This window comes from Sus scrofa, chromosome X (genome assembly GCF_054392235.1).
Source record: "Sus scrofa isolate SSC_HxYL_T2T_F1_AM1 chromosome X, Sscrofa_HxYL_maternal_Yorkshire_Landrace_v2.0, whole genome shotgun sequence".
Taxonomy (NCBI): domain Eukaryota; kingdom Metazoa; phylum Chordata; class Mammalia; order Artiodactyla; family Suidae; genus Sus; species Sus scrofa.
The window spans coordinates 6,815,339-6,835,618 of record NC_139401.1 but is presented as its reverse complement, the minus strand read 5'-3'; the positions used below and the strand labels follow the sequence as shown (position 1 = coordinate 6,835,618).

General features: G+C 43.0%; 1 protein-coding gene across 49 annotated transcripts in view; it reads left to right on the top strand.

Annotated features, from left to right (window-relative positions):
- The window catches only part of LOC100521877 (pseudouridine-5'-phosphatase), a 631,841-nt gene that overhangs the window by 357,659 nt on the left and 253,902 nt on the right, over positions 1-20,280 (top strand). For 7 of the 49 annotated variants that reach the window (XR_014834987.1, XR_014834989.1, XR_014834988.1 and 4 more), the window contains 4 exons: positions 13,824-13,990; positions 15,340-15,432; positions 15,574-15,860; positions 16,093-16,196. The exons of 2 other annotated variants lie outside the window; for them this stretch is intronic. The gene's annotated coding sequence lies outside the window, so the exon portion shown is untranslated. Of the gene's footprint in view, positions 1-7,190; positions 7,309-8,793; positions 9,148-13,823; positions 13,991-14,681; positions 14,840-15,339; positions 15,433-15,550; positions 15,861-15,944; positions 16,197-18,515; positions 18,685-20,280 lie in introns of all 49 variants that reach the window. 40 more of the 49 variants (XR_014834986.1, XR_014834985.1, XR_014834990.1 and 37 more) reach the window with 26 other exon arrangements.

The following is a 20,280-nucleotide window of genomic DNA, read 5'->3' as shown; positions in this document are numbered from 1 at the left end:
ATGTCCTCAAGATTCATACAAGTTCTGGCATGGGTCAGAATTTCATTCCTTTGTAAGGCTGAATAATATCCCACGGTATGGATAAACCACATTTTGTTGATTATTTAAGTAACCTTGAACCATGTTCTGGCTTTAAACTTTCAATGCCAACATTTTATTACTGTGACAGTTAAAGTAATTGGATTACAAAGACACATTGTTTATCTAGTGTGTAGGGAGATGGAGTTAGCCCGAAAATAGTGTGTAATTGGTGATGTCTACTTTCATTGGTTTCTTTTGCCAGGAGAGAAGTTTATTTAACTGAATTTCAGGAAATTATAGAAAAAGCCCAAATCCTTCCATTTCTCCCTTCAGAATCTTTACCTCAGTTGTTGCCCATGCGTCTTGTTTGAAAGATTGTCACATGCACAGTGCAGCTTAGATTAAACCTCTGTTCTCAAAATAAATTATTTCCCCTCTGAACGGCCCAGTGAGAGTTTCTTCAGATCCCCACGTTGTATTTGTCAATAATGTTCCAATAGTTCAGTACACATTGCTTAATGAAGTATCCTTCAGAAAAATGAAGCAGAAAATGAAATTATTGGATGGCTGGTTAGGTAAGAGAGCTGTCTGCTCATGATTAGGAATAGGAACAGTGAAGTTTGTCCCTGCTGAGTGAAGAAGCAGACACAACCCATGTAGCGAATTTTCAGGGTGAATGTCTAGCTTATGCAGGGGGGGGAAATAAACTCAAAAACAAACACACCATACAGTAGCATGACAGACAACTTTTAGTGGTGTGAATGACCCAGGTAAGAGCTCTAAAAGCTCCCCAGATGACTCCAACTTGCCCTAATTTGAGAATCACTGGGTAAAGGAAGGCTGTAAACAGAAGTGTTCTGAACTCTAATTGTAGAAAAGATTAAAAAAAAGAAAATTAGTCTCTGTCTTCACCAAGAAAGAAGAATGCTCACGAAACCAAAGGGACATCTGTAAATCCAGATAAAGTAAAGAATATGTTTGCAAATGTGACCGTTTTTTAAGCATTCATAGACATTTCCTCAGTGATATATAAGGGGTCAATTTCATAAAATAGTTCCTACCAAGCAAAAAAAAAAAAAAAAAAAAAAAAACAGTGGGAACAGTAATTTCCACCTCTTGACCTAAACCAATTCATTATGAAATTTGCTTCACTTTGGCATACCTGCTCCAGAAAGGTTCTCAAGATAAATTAGTGATAAAAATCACATTTACCTGTGAAAATGGCATAGCTTTTCCTTCTAATCTATAATCTACTGCACTGTATGAAACTTGGAAAACCTGTAGATTTGAAGACATCAGGATCAGGGCTCAGTGATGAATACGTTTTTTAGGAGTCCCCCCCCCCCTTCTCTTGAAGGTTCTTGATAATGCAGGTGACTTTAATGAGTGTCTAAGAGACCAGCTAGGTAAAAACACAAATACACACGGTGTGGGAGAATTATGTAACCATAGCTTATTTCCAGTGTGATGGGGAGCTACGGAAGGGGAGGCGTTCTACAGAAGCAGACAAAATAAAAATCATTGGGATCCATTCATTTGGCATCAACCTCATCCAGTTAATTATGTTTTGTTTTTCCAATAAAAGGCAATTACATTCCTTGAATACATATTAAGTGTTATTTTGGACATGACCTAAAATTTAGCAAAGCTATTTCACATGTTAAATATGCTTCCATGAAGAAAAAAAATCAAAAGATATAGTTTTGTTTAAAACCTCTAATTTAATTGCCAGATAATTCTGCAAACAATCTATTGCTATGCAGGTGGCAGCAAATGGAAAAATGTACAACTGTATATGTGTATACATGTACATAAGAAATTTATCTTTCTATACAGAATACATATATTAAAATGGTGGGATCATCCCGGGCTTATAATCTCTTTTTTTTTTTCCGCTGTACAGCATGGGGACCAAGTTACACATATATGTATACATATTTTTCCTCCCATTGTGTTGCGATGTTAGTATCTAGACATAGTAAGAATGGCCATCACAAATAACAAGTGCCAGAGGGGGTGTGGAGAAAAGGGAACCCTCCTGCACTCTTGGTGGGAATGGAAGCTTACAACCACTATGGAGAACAGTATGGAGGTACCTTAGAAGTCTATACGTAGAACTACCCTATGACCCAGGAATTCCACTCTTGGGCATATATCTGGACAAAACTTTCCTTAAAAAAGACACATGCACCTGCATGTTCATTGCAGCACTAGTCACAATAGCCAAGACATGGAAACAACCTAAATGTCCATCAACAGATATTGGATTAGGAAGATGTGGTATATATACACCAGGGAATATAATTCAGCCATCAAAAAGAACAAAATAATGCCATTTGCAGCAATATGGATGGAACTAGGACTCTCATACTGAGTGAAATAAGTCAGAAAGAGAAAGACAAATACCATATAATTTATTTCTTTAGCAATTCTAGCATAGATAGTTATACATATTGATACCTTTAGGTCTTCATCTTTCTATTTTGAGATGGAAGAAAACATGAATGTACCAATGAAAACCCTTTGAAAAAAGATATTAGAAAACTACCTTGGATAACTGAAAATTAACTGTTAGACATAAAACAACGTACATTTTCAGTTCAGTTAAGGAAAAAGATATTTTCCCTCTTTGAGAAGATATTTAAATTGCAAAGGAACAACTTTTGTAATGAAATGTTTGCATTTCCAACAAATGAGCTTGGGATGAATACTGTGGTAAGATCTTTGGAGAGACTGTGCATTATGCATCATTTTATCTGTAAGGTCCAGGCGTATAGTAGATGCTCAATCAATGTTAGCTCAGTGGGAGAGATACTTTAATAATAGATCTCCATTGGAAAACTGCAAGGTGCAGAAAACAGACAGACCTCCTCAAATTGGTTTCAGCAGCCCAGGCCATTATCTCATCTGACTTAAGTCCAGGGTAGAGCAGGTTTCAGGAAAGATTGCTTCCACAGCTCAACTGTGTCTTCAGGGTCCAGGCCCTTCCACTTACTTCTCTTAGGGCATCAGCTTCCTCGTGGCCACGGGCTGTTGCCCATGGCAACCAGAGCTTCCCCATGGCAACCAGAGCTTCCCCATCCACATCCTGATGGAGAAAGTGTGACTGGCCTCTGTCACCCAGGAACCCCATCCAACACATCTCTTCCTGTGACTCACTGGCCCTATGTGGTCCCATCCTTGGAGCCGGGGATAGGAAATGACCAGACCTGGTGCATGAGGACAGTTTGGATGGAAAGGAGGTGCAACCACATGCCCCAGGCTGACTGCTCACTGTGTGTCTTAAAACATAACCTACAGTAATTGAGTCTTGTTGCATTCGTGTCTCCGTTTGAGGTGGTGGCACTGCAACAAATGAAATATAGGGAAGTTTGAGATACAAAGAGTGCAAACAGATTTTCCCATCTGTGTTTCTCTCTCTCACACCCAAACTGTATGGGAAGGAAAAAAACTTTTTACTCTACTCTCTTACAGTCTGCTTATTGAGGCTGGTGAATTAACCTGACAAAAGACAAATTAACAGGAGAAAACCTGGATTCTTCATTGATGTAAATGTTTTTGTGTACCAGGGGAATTCATGGAAAGAAGTGAAAATCCAAAGAGGTCATTACTCAGGTGTGGGGTTGGGCTTTATATACCCTCTTGGCAGAAGGTGATCAATTTGGAGACATGGGCAGACAGAGGAGAAGGTGGCTGAGCTCCTAGTGGTGGTGAACTGGGCACAGAGGACTAGCAGTGGGTTCCTGTAGCCACTGCTAGTTAGTGGTAGTTAAGAGGTCTTTACTAAGGCTGGTGATGCAGATCAGGGTCACTCACCTCTCCTGGTTTGGGACAGGAGTACACCTTTACAAATGGAATTTTTTCTGTCCCCTTTAGGGAGGGAAGTTTACGCCCTGCTCTTAGGCAGGAAGGAAGAGGACAGAGATTTCTTCCTGCATCTTCTGCTTCTCAATTGCCTTCATCTTAAAATAATTCTTATGCCAAAGCAGCATATTTTGGGGTGCATAATCTGTCCTTATCTATCTATCTATCTATCTATCTAGCCATCTATCTGTCTGTCTATCCTATCTTCCTTTCATCCATCCATCCATCCATCCATCCATCCATCCATCCATCCATCTATCTATCTATCTATCTATCTATCTATCTATCTATCTATCTATTTATCTATCTATGTAGCTATCTAGCTATCTATCCTTTCCAAAGCTTGGGATCCCCACAATAAACTTACACGCTGACATACGCAAATTATTATGTGTGTGAGCTGGAGGTGGGCACTTGTCATCAGCCTCTACACGGATTAAATCTTGAGCCGCTGCAGCCAATGACTCTCAAAACCCCCTGAAAGGAGCTCAGGATGGAGACCAGGAGTGAGGTGCTCTGTGCTCTGGAAAAACTGGCAGAACTTGTCTTCAGTGACTATGATATTTTTAGGAGAAGATTTTATGAGCTCAATTCTTGCATCGCCTCATGTCTAGAAAACCATTAAAATCCTTCATGGTGACACCTGCTCCTCATGACGCGTAGTGACCTTCATGAGACGAGCAGCAAACTTGTGCAGAACGTGTGCTTGGCTGCATGAACATCCCCCCCTTTACCAAAACCTCATACACACTGACCTCCCCCTCCTCTTTGGAGCGGTTTCTCAGAGCTCTCCGAAATGCGGCCTCCCAGGCTACGGGCCTGATTTTGCCCCCAATAAAACTTAACTCACTACTCTCACATTGTGCTTTTTTTTTCAGTCAACAGGGGTGTTTGCCCAGCCAAGAACCTTCCCAATCATCATAAGTAAAAGAACCAGAAACATAACTTTTGTTTTCTACATTCAATGCAGTGTGTTTTCACTGTATCGGTTTTCTTTGCTGTTTTGAACGTTTAGAATTAAGAAAGATTTGCTTTCTCAGGCTTCGGGGACATTAAAGCCTCCCTACAAACATCTCATCTTTCACTTGTTCCTAAGCCAGCACATCCCCTCTCCCAGAGAGGGTGGGTTGCAGAGATGGCAAGAGAAAGATCGCAGGGCGTGTATATTGGTGCCACCTCTTTGTGAACCAGAGAAATCAGACTCGCTTGGCCACGCACTTTCAAAACAGCACGGAGCACCTAAAAGACCCGCAAGTGCCTGTGGATTGAAAACTCCCAATTCTGGGAAACCTGCTTTTGATGGGCTCTGCCTCTACCCCCTTTCTGGGGCTCCTGGGGAGCTCCCTTTGGCTGGATTCTGTAAGTCCCAAGCACACCGCAGCTCATTATCCAAGCCTTTGCTTCTTTGCTTCCCTTCTCTTGACCCAGTCCTTCCTCCTTGAGTTGAAAATAGCTATGCCTCTTTGATGCAGAAGAATGGAGTGGTAGGCACACTGAGCAGAGGAATACGCTGATGCAACAAGGTAGATTTGCGACTTCTTTCCCTGTCAATCCACCCAGCAGTACCGTCCTGGGGACAGGAGCCAGATAATGACTTCAGACTTCACATCTGTAGCATGTCACCGCTCTCTCTGTGAGACGAGATTCGATGCTTCTCCTGTGGTGTGTCTGACTGGCTCGCATCTTAAAACCAATATCACTGCATTATTTTTTGTATTAATTTGAGCTGTACCCATGGCATATGGAAGTTCCCAGGCTAGGGACTGAATCGGAGCTGCAGCTGCAGGCCTACGTCACAGCCACAGCAACGCCAGATCCAAGCTGTGTCTGCAACCTACACCACAGCTCAGGGCAATGCCAGATCCTTAAGCCACTGAGCAGGGCCAGGGATTGAACCCACGATCTCATGGTTATTAGGTTCATTACCTCTGAGCCACAGTGGGAGTTCTCCTAAAACCAATATCACTCTTTCTTGGCAAAACTTCTCCCCCCCGCTCCTCCAGGGACATTTCTAGCTAAACTCCTCTTCTTGGCTTCTAATGAATAACTAAGTCAGCTTCATCAGAGTCCATCCCACTTATTTGTGTTTTAATAGATTTCTAGATGGACAAGATTTTGACTGGGCTTCTGGGGACAGAAAACCATCTATGGAAAAATCCCCAAAGTAAGGCTGAGAGTACAGGGAACATGAAGGTCTAGCATGATTTTCTCCATCTGCTTTGCTTTTCTTTGGGTGGCTTTTCTGAAAATAAGAAGAGGAAATAATGTTTGTCTTAGTGATTTCGCAAAGCCGTTTTGAGCTTGACACGAGCATCGAATGCGAAAGCGTTTTGTGTAATTCACAACCACATACATGCACGTGATTAACCCTCAATGCTGGCTCCTTGCAAAGCCCTCGGGCATCGTGGCATTTGGATGTCAGTCCATCTGCAGACCCCTCCGGACTCCACCACCGAGGGCAACTGAGGACAGTCTGGCCGCATGAGGTCCAAGAGCAATGATGCTGGCATCCCCAGACAGAGAGCCCTAGAAACGCTCTCAGGCTCAGCCCAGCACCTGCTGAATTGGGACATGCCTTGTGGCCAGGTCTCCAGGGGGCTTGAACAGGAACATCTGAGAAGCGCCCGTCCGAATGTGTCTTCCTAATGAGTTCCGCAAGTTTCTGCACACGGCGATGGATCCGAGGACATTTCCCCGAAATGTGTTGAACCCGGATGCTTACAGGAGCCAGCCCATGTGACTTCGCCCATCATCTCCCAGAGTCACCCCCTCCCCGTTGTTGGGGGGGGACAGGTTTCAAATGGCTGTACCCATCATGCTTTGCTGGAGACCCCGGGGCTTAGGTGGGGGCCGTCCGGATTATTCATTCCACTGTGGATAGCAGAGCTGGGCATGTGCTTTTAAAATGACCCCAAAAGGAGTTCCTGTTGTGGTTCATTGGGTTAAGGACCTGACATAGTATCCGTGAGGATGCGGTTTGATCCCTGGCCTCGCTCAGTGTGAAGGGTTAAGGATCCGGCATTGCTGTGAGCTGTCGTGTCGGTCCCAGACGTGGTTCAGATCCTATTGCTGTGGCTGTGGTAGAAGCCAGCAGGTGCAGCTCCGATTCAACCCCTAGCCTGGGAACTTCCATTTGCGGTGGGGTGCGGCCCTAAAAAGTCAAAAAAAAAAAAAAGGACCCTGGAAAAACACGAATGTATCTATAGCACTCTGTTCATTGCTCACTTTTGCAAACCATCACAGTGACATAACTGGAGATGATCCCATCACGATACATTTGTGTCTCTGTTCGCTGTCCTTTCCAGTGAATACATATTAAACTGGTCCCTGAGGCGTGGAGACCAAGGTTCAATCCAGACGGGAGCCTGAATTTGATATAAGGAGAGCGAGGCAGAAACTCCTTCAGTGGGCAGTGGCATGCTGGTATGGTGACCTTTGACTGTGTCAGAGGCAGGGGTGGAGTGGGGCGGAGGGGGGGGGTGCGCGTGTGCAGGGCAGCCAGCCTGGGGGAGGGGGTGGGGTCAGAAGAAATGGGCGTGGGTGGGACCCTGACGCTCTGCACCTGCCTGGCCAGCCCCAGGCACCTCGGTCTCTGCAGCACTCCTCTCATCAGCACTCAATCCACGGTCAGCTCAGTGACCTTGTAAGTCAAATAAGGAACGTGCAAAAAGGTTTCTATGTTCATATTAAGAGAGCTCTGTCTGTATCTTAAAAGACAGGCCAGGAAAGCTGCCTGGGAGGTGGTGAAGAGTACAGGCTCTCTGTTCTTGCCAGAGTGAACGAGGTGAAAGAAAATGAAAAGCCGAGACAGTATAATGAGTTTAAAGGTAATCAGCTCAGCCGAAGAGCTGGCTTTGTTCTGGCCTCTTGGGGTCAAGTAACTGAGGGATGATGTGCCCACTGAACTTTTTGCTCTGTTTCTCGGAATCCTGATCCAAACTGGCAACACTTGGACGGAGGGAGCTGGTGGGATTCTTCAGTGTGGCTCTGCCAGGGACGTGAAATTTGGCAAATGCACCAAGACGGGAAAAAAAAAACAGCACTTTCAGTGAAGGCCGTTGGGCTTGTAACGCACAAAAAGATCTGCCCTGTACTTACGGAGGTTTAGATAAAAACATAGTTATTTTCAGTCATTGATGTGTTCAAAGCAAAAGTTTAAAATTTCCTTTTCAAAACTCCAGGCTTTTGTCCTTGGAAAATATAGCCTCACTATACATGACTTAGATGCTGTGCATGTGATGGTGTGGGGTTTTCACCACATCAGCCTATTGGAGGGTTTTTTTCGGCTTTTGTTTTTTTGCTTTTTTGGGGCCGCACCTGCAGCACATGGATGTTTCCAGGGGAGGGGTCCAATCGGAGTGACAGCTGCCAGCCTACACCAGAGCCACGGCAACATCAGATCCAAGTCGCCTCTGCAACCTACACCACAGCTCATGGCAACGCCGGATCCTTAACCCACTGAGCGAGGCCAGGGATTGAACCCGCAACCTCATGGTTCCTAGTCAGGTTCGTTTCTGCTGCGCCACGAGGAGCACTCCGGCCTGAGTTTTTCAAATCTTCCTTTTCTCCACTTCTGGGCTGTCACTCTAATAATCCTTTCCCTATGAAGAATCCATGTGCAATAAGCAATCGCTGCACTGCAGTCCGTCGACTGCCCTGAAAACTCAAGAGAGAATGTAGTATAGTCCTCGTACAAACCCCAACACACGTCCCTCTGAAGATTAGATAAAAGGGAAATTCAGTCATGGCCGCACTTTGGACCGTGTTCTGAATTGAACCAGCCGAGAAAAGCTGAGCATCCTGAGTCTATGCCGTGGGCCTGCCCTTCCCTGGGTTTCAACACTAAGGCCATCAGTCACTTCTGCCTCCTTCTGCATCTCCTCAAAGCCGTTTCCTGTTCTCCTCCAGACATGCCAGGCCGGAGTGTCCCGAACAGTACAAGACGCCAGGATTCCTGGGGAAAATCTCCATGCCTTTTGATCTGTCAATTGCAGAAAGACCCGGCTGGCCCAACGTGGGGTCTGAATAAAGTCTTTCCTTGAAGGCGGCACAGGTTTTGCACAAACGAAAATGAAGAGACATCTGGATCGTCCTAGAAAACTTCCATTTAACTCTGGTTTTCTTCCAGATGATCTTTGCCTTAAGGATTCTGGAGAGTGTCATCAATGGGTTTCTCCTTTGGGTTCTACTCACCGTGACAGAATGGGGGCCGGAAGAGGCTTTCTTGCAACTTTGAGGGTGTTTGCTGCACGTCAGAATTGTGTAAGTGTAGGGACACCTTCTGGAGGCAGTGCCACTGCTCGTTTACTCAGTGGTTATGGAGCGCAGCACCTGCCAACTGCTGGGAGCCGTCAAACGCGGGGGCGGGGGCGGGGGCAGATACTGCTGTGAAGTCAGCGCCTAAGGGTACAGAACCAGAGCGTGTGCACGCACGCACACGCACACTAACTTTTAAAAATGCACAACCTGAGAGTCCCGAGTGAAGTTTTATTTGGAGCAAAATGAGGACTCTAGGCTGGGAGACAGCATTTCAAAGGGTCAGCAGTGGCTCATGATTCCATCCCTGTAGAGGCAGATATGGCAGGGGCTGGTCTCCAGTCCGCGTCCACCCCCCCTCGCCCCATCCCATACACACCCTCACGCTGTGGCATCGTAAAGCTCCTGAGGATTTATTGAGCATCTCTGAATATAGAGTAACTTCCAGGATGATGGTTTTCATACCTGATAGGAATGTCTCAGACACACAGGTGGTATTTACAGAAAAACCAGCATGATATCCATTGTTTTAACCCATAGGCTGCTATAAAAGTGCACCTGGGAGTTCCCGTCGTGGTGCAGTGGTTAACGAATCCGACTAGGAACCGTGAGGTTGTGGGTTTGGTCCCTGCCCTTGCTCAGTGGGTTAACCGATCCGGCTTTGCCAGTGAGCTATGGTGTAGGTTGCAGATGCGGCTTGGATCCCGAGTTGCTGTGGCTCTGGCATAGGCCGGTGGCTACAGCTCCGATTCAACCCCTAGCTGGGAACCTCCATATGCCATGGGAGCAGCCCAAGAAATAGCAAAAAGACAAAAAAATAAAAAAATAAAAAAATAAAAGTGCACCTAACACATACTGCTTTATAATTTGTGTGCAGATTGCAAAAGACTATGTGTTAGGTGCACAGGTGAACAGTTATACTCTTATACATAGTTATATACATTACAAAGAGTATGTTTTAAATGCATTTTTATAACATGTGGATTAAAACAATTGTGATATATATATATCTATATATAGTTTATACATGTATAATGTGACATGTTTTAATCCATATGGTATTAAATGCATGTAAAATAAACTTTGTAATATGTATAAACCTATATATAAAACAAACAGTATAACTATAAGAATATTTGAATACATGTTATACTCTGTTATACATCTGAAAAATATATAACATGTAGCACATATACTGTTTTATATGTATTTATATATTGCAAACATATTTTGATGCACTTTGATAACATATGGATTAAAACAATTGCTAATCATGATGATTTTTCTGTAAATTTTCAGCTCGACTTTAAAATGCCTGATTTCTGCAACCTCTTTTTTCGCTAGCGCGCCGAAACTAATGAATCCCTGAAATGGTTTTGACATCTAACCTTTGAACCTGTCTCCAACGGCAAACAGCGTGGCCCATCTCCCACAAAAACAGCCATTCTGATTCTCCTATTCAACACACTAGCTTGTTCTTGGGAGAATCAAATCAGAGCTATTTCAAACAAATATGGCCAGTTGAAGAATAAAAAATCAAAACTGATCGGTATGCAATTACGTGTCGGGGAATAAAATATATTACAGCAGATTTGCCAAGCAAAGCGTTTTTTAGACAAGTTATTGCTGCATTTAAAAAAAAAAACAACCCATGAGCCTATAATGATACAAAATTTATAAAATTTGATATTTATTCTGGTAAATAATCTGCTGCCCTATTTCTTTCTTTCTTTTTTTTATTGAATGCACTTAAGAGGTGGGAGGCAGACCTCATTTTCGTATGGAGCACTTGCTCTAGGAAACAGTTCTTTTTCTCTGTGCTTGAAGAGAAAGGGGTTTAATATGTATGGAAGAAGCCACGCAACTTAGGGGCAGACAGCTTTGGCATACAATTGTCTTTCTTACTTGTTAGCCCGGTAGTCATAGGCAATTTATTTGACCTTCGTAATGCCCTTTGTGGACCTAGAAAATAGAGGCAGCCATGCCCACCTCAGAGGTCAATGTAAAAATTAGGAAAGTTACCTACATATAATTGTTTATGTAGTATTATATTTATATATCTATTAACTCCATAATGCATATCCATATGTATGTATGTATGTGTGTATATATTCATACATGTGTATATTTGTGTGTGTAATTTACTAAATAGAGGGAAATTTTATGGCTCAGGGCCTCACAAATGAGATGTTAATTGAAATTTCAATTCTCTGATGTGAGATAACCTTTATCCATGGAGTTTAGTCTTTTTTTTTTTTTTTTTTTTTTTTTTTTACTTTAGGCTTGTGCCAGTGGCATATGGAAGTTCCCAGGCTAGGGGTCAAATTGGAACTAAATAGCTGCTGGCCTATGCCACAGCCACAGCAACTAGGGATCTGAGCTGCATCTGCGACCTGTGCCACAGCTCACGGCAATGCCGGATCCTTAACCCACTGAGAGAGGCCAGGGATCGAACTTGCGTCCTCATGGCTACTAGTCAGATCATTTCCACCGAGCCACGACGGGAACTCTTCTCCGTGGAGTTGAGGAATTTGTGAAGGCCAATGCCCGCAGGGGCCAGGAAAAGGCAGGACATGAGGGACAGGCTAGGCCAAAACCAGTGAGTAGTGGTAAGGGCTGTTTCCCAAGGCCACCTTCCCTTGATAGCAAGGCTCGCCATGGGGAAATGGAGAGTCTCCATTGCCTATTTTCTGCATTTTTCCAGGACAGTCTGAAACTCCGTTTCTTCTGTAAGCATCCCACTTTTCAAACCTTGGCATCAGATTCGATTAAAGGAAAACATTCAAGCGGCACAAGCATGTGGGAAAATAACAGAAACATGCCTCCTTTGAACAAGGGTTGACCTCCAAGCTACTGCCTTTGACTTCTTAATTCTCCTCCACCCTTCTGATGGCTGCTTCTCCATGTGGAACCACCCCCAGAGCCTGTTAGAAATGCAGCTCTCCTGTCCCCCCCACTCCTGCCCCGCCACCCCCCTTGCGCTTACAGAAGAAGAAACACTGGGGTGGAGCCCAGCATCTGAATTTGAACAGGCCCTCTGGGTTGGGGGCCTGCAAACTAAGCCCAGGGGGCCAGATCTGAACCACCACTTGCCTCTGTACAGCCGTGAACTAAGAATGGCTGTTCCCTTTTTAAGTGGTCGAGGAAACAAACAAAAGCAAAAGAAGAACCCTGGAGTTCCCATTGTGGTGCAGCAGAAACGAATCTCACTAAGAACCATGAAAATGTGGGTTTGATCCCTGGCCTCACTCAGTGATTAAAGATCTGGCATTGCTGGTTTTTTTTTTTTTTTTTTTTTTTTTAATTACTCAAATGAATTTATCACATCTGTAGTTGTATAATGATCATAACAGTCTGATTTCATAGGATTTCCATCCCACAGCCCAAGCACATCCCCCCACCCCCCAAACTGTCTCCTCCGGAGACCAGAAGTTTTTCAATGTCTGTGAGTCAGCATCAGTTCTGCAAAGAAGTTCCATCTGTCCTTTTTTCAGATTCCACATGGCAGTGAAAGCATTTGATGTTGGTGTCTCATTGTCTGGCTGACTTCACTTAGCATGATAGTTTCTAGGTCCATCCATGTTGCTAAAAATGCTGGTATTTCGTTCTTTTTGATGGCTGAGTAATATTCCATTGTGTATATGTACCACATCTTCTGGATCCACTCCTCTGTCGATGGACATTTAGGTTGTTTCCATGTCTTGGCTATTGCAAATACTGCTGCAGTGAACATTGGAGTACATGTGTCTTTGCGAGTCATGGTTTTCTCTGGATAGATGCCCAGGAGTGGGATTGCTGGATCAAATGGTAGTTCTATGTTTAGTTTTCTGAGGCATCTCCATACTGCTTTCCACAGTGGTTGCACCAATTTCCAATCCCACCAGCAGTGTACTAGGGTTCCTTTTTCTCCACACCCTCTCCAGCACTTATTGTTTGTAGACTTTTGGATGATGGCCATTCTGGCTGGTGTAAGGTGGTACCTCATCGTGGTTTTGATTTGCATTTCTCTAATAATGAGTGATGCTGAACATGTTTTCATGTGTTTCTCGGCCATCTGTATGTCTTCTTTGGAGAATTGTCTGTTTAGATCTTCTGCCCATTTTTGGATGTGGTTGTTTGTTTTTTTTTGGTATGGAGCTGCAAAAGTTGTTTATAAATTTTGGAGATTAATCCCTTGTCAGTCGATTCACTTGCAAAGATTTTTTCCCATTCTGTGAAAGATCTGGCATTGCTATGAGCTGGGATGTAGGTCACAGATGCGGCTCCGATCCCACATTGCTGTGGCTGTGGCATAGGCCAGTGGCTACTGGACTACGATTTGACCCCTATGTTGGGACCTCCATATGTTGGGCGGGTGTGGTCCTAAAGCAAAAAAAGAAAAACCAAAAACCAAAAAAAGAAGAAAAAAAGGCAGGAAAGAAAGAAAGAAAGGAAGGAAGGAAGGAAGGAAGGAAGAGAAAGAAAGAAAGGAAAAGAAAAAAGAAGAAGAATCCTATTTTCTAATACCTGGAAACTATATGAAGTTCCACATCCATGAATAAGGTTTTATGGGGACACAACCACGCCCCGTCACGTCCTTTGATGTGTGGCTGCTTTAATGTGATAACAGCAGAGCTGAATAGTTAAGACAGAGTCTGTGTGGACCACACAATCTGAAATACTCATAACACTGCTTTTTCCAGAATAACCTTGTGGCCCCTGCAGCAGGAGATGCTGGTGTGTGTCCTCATTTGAGAACCTTCCTCTTGTCAACCATCGCTGAAACCTGATCCCAACGAGGAGAAGGGAAGAAGATAGGACTGTTCCTTTGTACGTGCATGGAGCGCCATTTGTGCCCCCAGGTGGATAAGTAAGAAAGTTTTTTGAATCAGATGCACCAAGTTCAGATGCTCAGCTCCTTCCCTGGAAGTTTAGAACCTTACAGCCCCTATTATTTGGATTCCTTGTCTGTAAAACATGACAAGCCATCCATCCTAGGCAAGGTCATGGTGAAGGTGAAAGAGATAAACACAATTATGTACAGAGTGCATAACCAAGCTCCTGGCACAGAGTAGATGTTTTAGAAAGAGAATTATCCTTTGAGTTTTAAACAGTTGTTTTCACCATAAGGAGATTTCCAGGAGAGTATAAGATACCTGACACTGACCCATCAAAACTGTGTCTAGGTCTTAAAAAAAAAAAAAAAAAAAATCACATGATATGGTATATTGAGAAAAGCACCGAGGCATGGAGAAAAACGCAGTATTCTTTTTTTTTTTTTTTTGGTCTTTTTGCCTTTTCTAGGGCCGCTTCCCTCGGCATATGGAGGTTCCCAGGATGGAGTCTAATTGGAGCTACAGCTGCTGGCCTATGCCACAGCCACAGCAACGTGGGATCTGAGCTGCATCTGTGACCTACACCACAGCTCATGGCAATGCTGGATCCTTAACCCACTGAGCAAGGCCAGGGATCAAATGCACAACCTCATGGTTCCTAGTTGGATTTGTTAACCACTGCACCACAACGGGAACTCTGAAAAATGCTGTATTCATTCACTATAGCCAAGACGTGAAAACAACCCAAATGTCCATTGACAGATGATTGGATTAGGAAGATGTGGTATATATACACAATGGAATACTACTCAGCCATAAAAAAGAATGACATAATGCCATTTGCAGCAACATGGATGGAACTAGAGACTCTCATACTAAGTGAAGTAAGTCAGAAAAAGAAAGACAAATACCATATGATATCACATATCTGGAACTTAATATATGGCGCAAATGAAACTTTCCACAGAAAAGAAACTCGTGGACTTGGAGAACAGACTTGTGGTTGCCAAGGGGGAGAGGGAGGGAGTGGGATGGACTGGGAGTTTGCGTTAATAGATCCAAACAATTGCCTTTGGAATGGATGAGCAGTGAGATCCTGCTGTATAGCACTGGGAACTATATCTAGTCACTTGTGGTGGAACATGATGGAGGATAATATGAGAAAAAGAATGTATATAGGTATGTGTGATTGGGTCACTTTGCTGTACAGTAGAAAATGGACAGAACACTGTAAACCGACTATAATGGAAAAAATTTAAATCGCTTTAAAAAATAAATTACAGCCCATTAACCACTTCCAAAAAAACAAAGGGGGGGGGGAGGGAAATGCTGTATTCACATTTTGGCTACCAATGTTACTTTTCTTTAAAACTCCTATAAACAGGACTCAAGCACAGTTAGGTTTTAGAGACCTAGGATGTCACCGACCATATGAAGTCCTTATCAATATTTCTGTCAAAGAAGACACCTGTTTCGAGTAAGTATTGAATAACTATTTATCAAATGATTTTTAATCAATACTTCTGTGGTGTAAGATCCATTGATTAACCTGCTGGTCCCTCTTCATGTTTAATGTGTTCTTATTTTATAATTAGAACTAAACCTGGTCCCTCCGCAGGACACTATTTGATTGGTTGAAGATGAAGATGTTGGGGGTGTTTGTTCATCTACCCAACTCGGGAAAAGCGGTGCTGTTCACTGCCCCTCCGTGACCCCGGGGTGATGTAGCTCCCTGGTGATCACCGTCTGCCTTGTCTCCTGTGAGAGCCAGCAGCCAGCTCTGCACACACCAGCTGTGTCCATTCCTGCAGCTGACTCTGCCGGGGTCCAGCTCCCTCCTGCCCACAGGGGCACGTTCCCTCCAAGAGGCTGGACTTTGCCCCGTTCCCATGAACCTTTCACAAGGTGCAAAGCCTTTCTTTACGTCTACCTGTGACTTTCCTTCCTGATTCCTTCCCCAAACGTGCATGCGTCTTTCTCTATTTCCAGTCCCTTGGGTTACGAACTCCCGAAGTGAAGAGAAATATACTGGAAGAACCAGAGTGTCTAGAGAGAAGGCTTTAGAAAGGACGGGTGGCTTCAGCACCCACCAGGGCAGGACATCCCAGATTCCAAGTATTTTCAATCTCTCCTCCAGATAAAAGGAGCAAATGCCAGCTGAATGGGTGGCCAACTGCTTCTGTCTGCCAGCAGTCTCGAACTTACTTTGAATAAGAGTGATGCACTGAAACCCTTTGAAATGTAAGTCGGTAAGATGCTTTAAAAGCTAAACATAGTAATACCAAAGGAATTTCTCTACAGTAGGATGCAGTCGATAAGCTACACCCTACCTTTCTCTCACATCACTATTTTCTGTGTATTTGAAACCCACTCTGTCACTGGAATTCACCTCTATCAACTCTGCTTTTCCTCCTTTGCCAATACCACCCCTCTGCCCCTTTTTTAGTGCTGCGCCCATGGCATATGGAGGTTCCCAGGCTAGGGGTGGAATCAGAGTGGCAGCTGCCAGCCTACACCGCAGCCACAGCCACGCCAGATTCTGAGCCACTCCTGCGACCCCACACTGCTGCTCAAGGCAATGCCAGATCCTTAACCCACTGAGAGAGGCCAGGGATCAAACCCACGTTGTCATGGACACTAGTCAGGTTCCTCACCGCTGAGCCATGACAGGAAATCCGCCCCCCCTCTTTTGAGAATAAAGTTCCTTTTCACCCTATGTTAACGAATAAGTTTCCAGGTGCAAAGGAAGCCTTAAATGGAGGCGTGCATCACTGCTGTATGGTTTAGCGCATCTATAGATGTAACACCAATGAAACTTATTAAACTCTCATAAAGGGTAGGTTTGAATACAGATGAAGGAAGAGACATTTTGATCCCATCTCTACATCTGTTTTGTCTAAGAGTCACCACAAATCAAGTATGTCGCCTTGCGACAGATTCTATTATTGGCCAGAGCAGAAGTCGGTCAGTTTTTATCTGTCTCAAAAATCTAAGGTTTTTGGCAGCACAATTTAAGAAAAGCACACATTTTGGAAGACTTAATGCTTTCACGAATGGGGCCAAGGACTGGCACTGAAAAGTAGCTGCAACTTTGAATTGATGATTGATATTTTCTTTGCCCTGGTTAATTCCTTCTTTTAAAATAAAGGATATAATCCTTTTCCTCATCTGTTCTTTAAAGAGCCATATTGCATTTCAGTAAAAGACATGTGAAAACAATCAGGGTATGAAAAAAGGACCTGCTGTGTAGCATAGGGAACTATATTCCATATCCTATAATAAACCATAATGGAAAAGAATATGAAAAGGAATATATATGGATATGTATATATGTATATGTCTTATGTATATATGTATATATCTTGATCACTTTGCTCTACACCAGAAACTAACAAAACATTGTAAATCAGAGTTCCCATTGTGGCTCAGCGGATTAAGAACCTGACATAGTGTCCATGAGGATGCAGGTTCGATCCCTGGCCTTGCTTGGTGGGTTAAGGATCCAGCATGGCTGCAAGCAGCAGCATAAGTCTCAGATGTGGCTCGGATCCTGCATAGGTGTGGCTGCGGTGTAGGTCTGCAGCTGCAGCTCCAGTTCAACCCATAGCCCGGGAACTTCCATTTGCTCCAGGTGCAGCCTTAAAAAACAAAAACAAAAGATTGTACATCAGTTAAAAATGGATTTACCTCAATTTTTCAATTAAATTAAAAAAGGATGGCTTAGTACACTTGATTCTTAAAAAAAAAGAAAGAAAATAATCAGGCTATGGAAAATGTGGCGTAAGAGATGCCAAAATGGACTATTATTTGTAAAAATACTTGGAATCATGATCCATATTCTATACGCATGATAGAAGCTTGTGAAGATGACATGGTTTCAGTTTAAAATAAATGCAACCATTTTAAAGTACATAAGGCCATTCTTCACAACTCCTGTCTTATTTGTGTGAACAATATGTGGCGACTTTGTCAGCGATTTGTTACAAAGTTACAAAGCAATGACCAGGGAGTTTTGAGATCAATGTGTGAACCCGCCTGCCAATATTAACAAAGAATAGTACTTACTGGATTGTTGCTGGTATTCATTATTCTAATAGTTTTTACTCATATTATTCAGGCTGCTATAGAAGGAATGATTTCATTCTTTCAACCTAGCAGTCTGTGGCAAGAATTCACAATCTGCCCATTATCGAAGTAAGCTAAAACGATCTTTCATTTTCTCCAACTGCTTTTGATACCTTTTTTCTACCTTAAGAAAGTCGGGTAAATTTACATGGTAATTTTTTTGCTTCATTAAATGTATATCCGTAATATCATGAAAAATGAGATGAATTCCCATAAGCTGGTTGTACTAAATTACAAAGGACGGACACTGGTTCTCTTTGTAAAGTGTATTTTAATTTTATTAGCAGGCAGAGCCTTAAAAGAAAGGAATTAAGTTCTATTACTTTAACTAAATACAAAGGAAAAAGAAGATTCAGTTGATAAAAGAAATAAAGAGTTGAGGAAGCTTTGTAGTTTCATCAAAATACTAATGCTTGACTGAAATTGTACTTCTAGCAGCATCTCCCTAGTTGTCTCAGACAATCCATCCGGCTAACAACAAAGAGAAACAAACAAAGAGATTGAAGAGATCAGAGAGCCATCAGAAACATCATGATTTTCCAAGATATTTTTAACTGGACACAAAAACACTCCTGGTAAAGGAAAAGACTGATATGTTAACAAGGTGTGTTGTTCCCAACCATTGGGCCATTTTTAAAAGAGAAACAGTCAAGCCACAGATTAGGAGATGATAATTACACCATTTTAAAATTGCAACTCTTTATAGCCTGAATATATAAAGTGCTCCCACAAATCAATAAGTAAAAGACTGACAACCCAGTTGAACAGTGGGCCAAAGTTTGAACGAGCAGCTCACACTTGGGGCATCCAAATGCCTGATGTAGCCACGAAAATGATACACAACCTCATTTGGCACCAGGAAAATGTATATTAAAGCCACAATAAGAGACCTCTACCCAAGCACTGAAACAGTGACCGTAGACAGACTGACATCAGAAAGTGCTTGCAGAGATACAGAGCAAGAAGAACTCTTTTACACTGCTTCAGGTGGGAGGGTATAAATTAGTACAGCCTTTTGGGAAATGCTTTGGTGGTACCTGTGAAAGGTGATCATAGATACACCTGGTTCCATTCTTGACATAAACATGTACATACCTCTGCCCAAAGATTTGTCCAAGGATGTTCACAGCATCACTATTCACTAAAGTCAAGAACAAGAAGGAACCAAAATGTTTGTCAACAATTGAAGGAATAAATAAATTGAAGTGTATTCATACAAAAGAATAGTACATAGAACTAAAAAGTGAATGAGGAGCTCCTGTCGTGGCTCAGCGGAAACGAATCTAACAAGTATCCATGAGGGTGCAGGTTCAATCCCTAGCCTTGTTCAGTGGTTTAAGGATCTGGCGTTGCCATAAACCATGGTGAAGGTTGCAGACGCAGCTCAGATCTGGCATGGGTGTGGCTGTGGTATAGGCTGGCAGATGCAGCTCTGATTTGAACCCTGGTCTGAGAACTTCCATATGCCGTGGGTGCAGCCCTGAAAAGAAAAAAAAAGTGAATGAACCACTCTATGAAACAACATAGATAAATCCTATAATATTAAGTGAGAGAAACTAGGCAGAGTAATAAATACTGTGAGTCCATTTATACACCGTTTCTTTTTTCTCTATTTCATCTAGCCTTTATTATATTTTTATATACAGTCTTTAAAATTTTTATCTTCCATGATGGTCTATCTCACGAGATTGGATAGAGTTCCCTGTGCTGTCCAGTGGGACCTCATTGCTTATCCATCCTAAACGTCATAGTTTGCATCTACGAACCCCAAGCGCCCCATCCATCCCACTCCCTCCCCCTTCCCCCTTGGCAACCACAAGTCTGTTCTCTATGTGTGTGAGTCTGTCTCTGTTTTGCAGATAGGTTCATTTTGCCGTATTTTAGATTCTACGTATAAGTGATATCATATGGTGTGTGTCTCTGTCAGACTTACTTCACTCAGGATAATCATCTCTAGGTCCATCCATGTTGCTGCAAATGGCATGATTTCATTCTTTTTTATGGCTGAATACTATTCCATTGTATATATGTACCACAGCTTCTTCATCCATTCCTCTGTCAATGGACGCTTAGGGTGTTTCCATGTCTTGGCTATTGTGGATAGTGCTGCAGTGAACCTAGGGGTGCAGGTATCTTTTTGAATTACAGTCTTGTTTCCAAAGAGGCAGGTTGAATCTATGGCATTAGAATTGAGGAAACA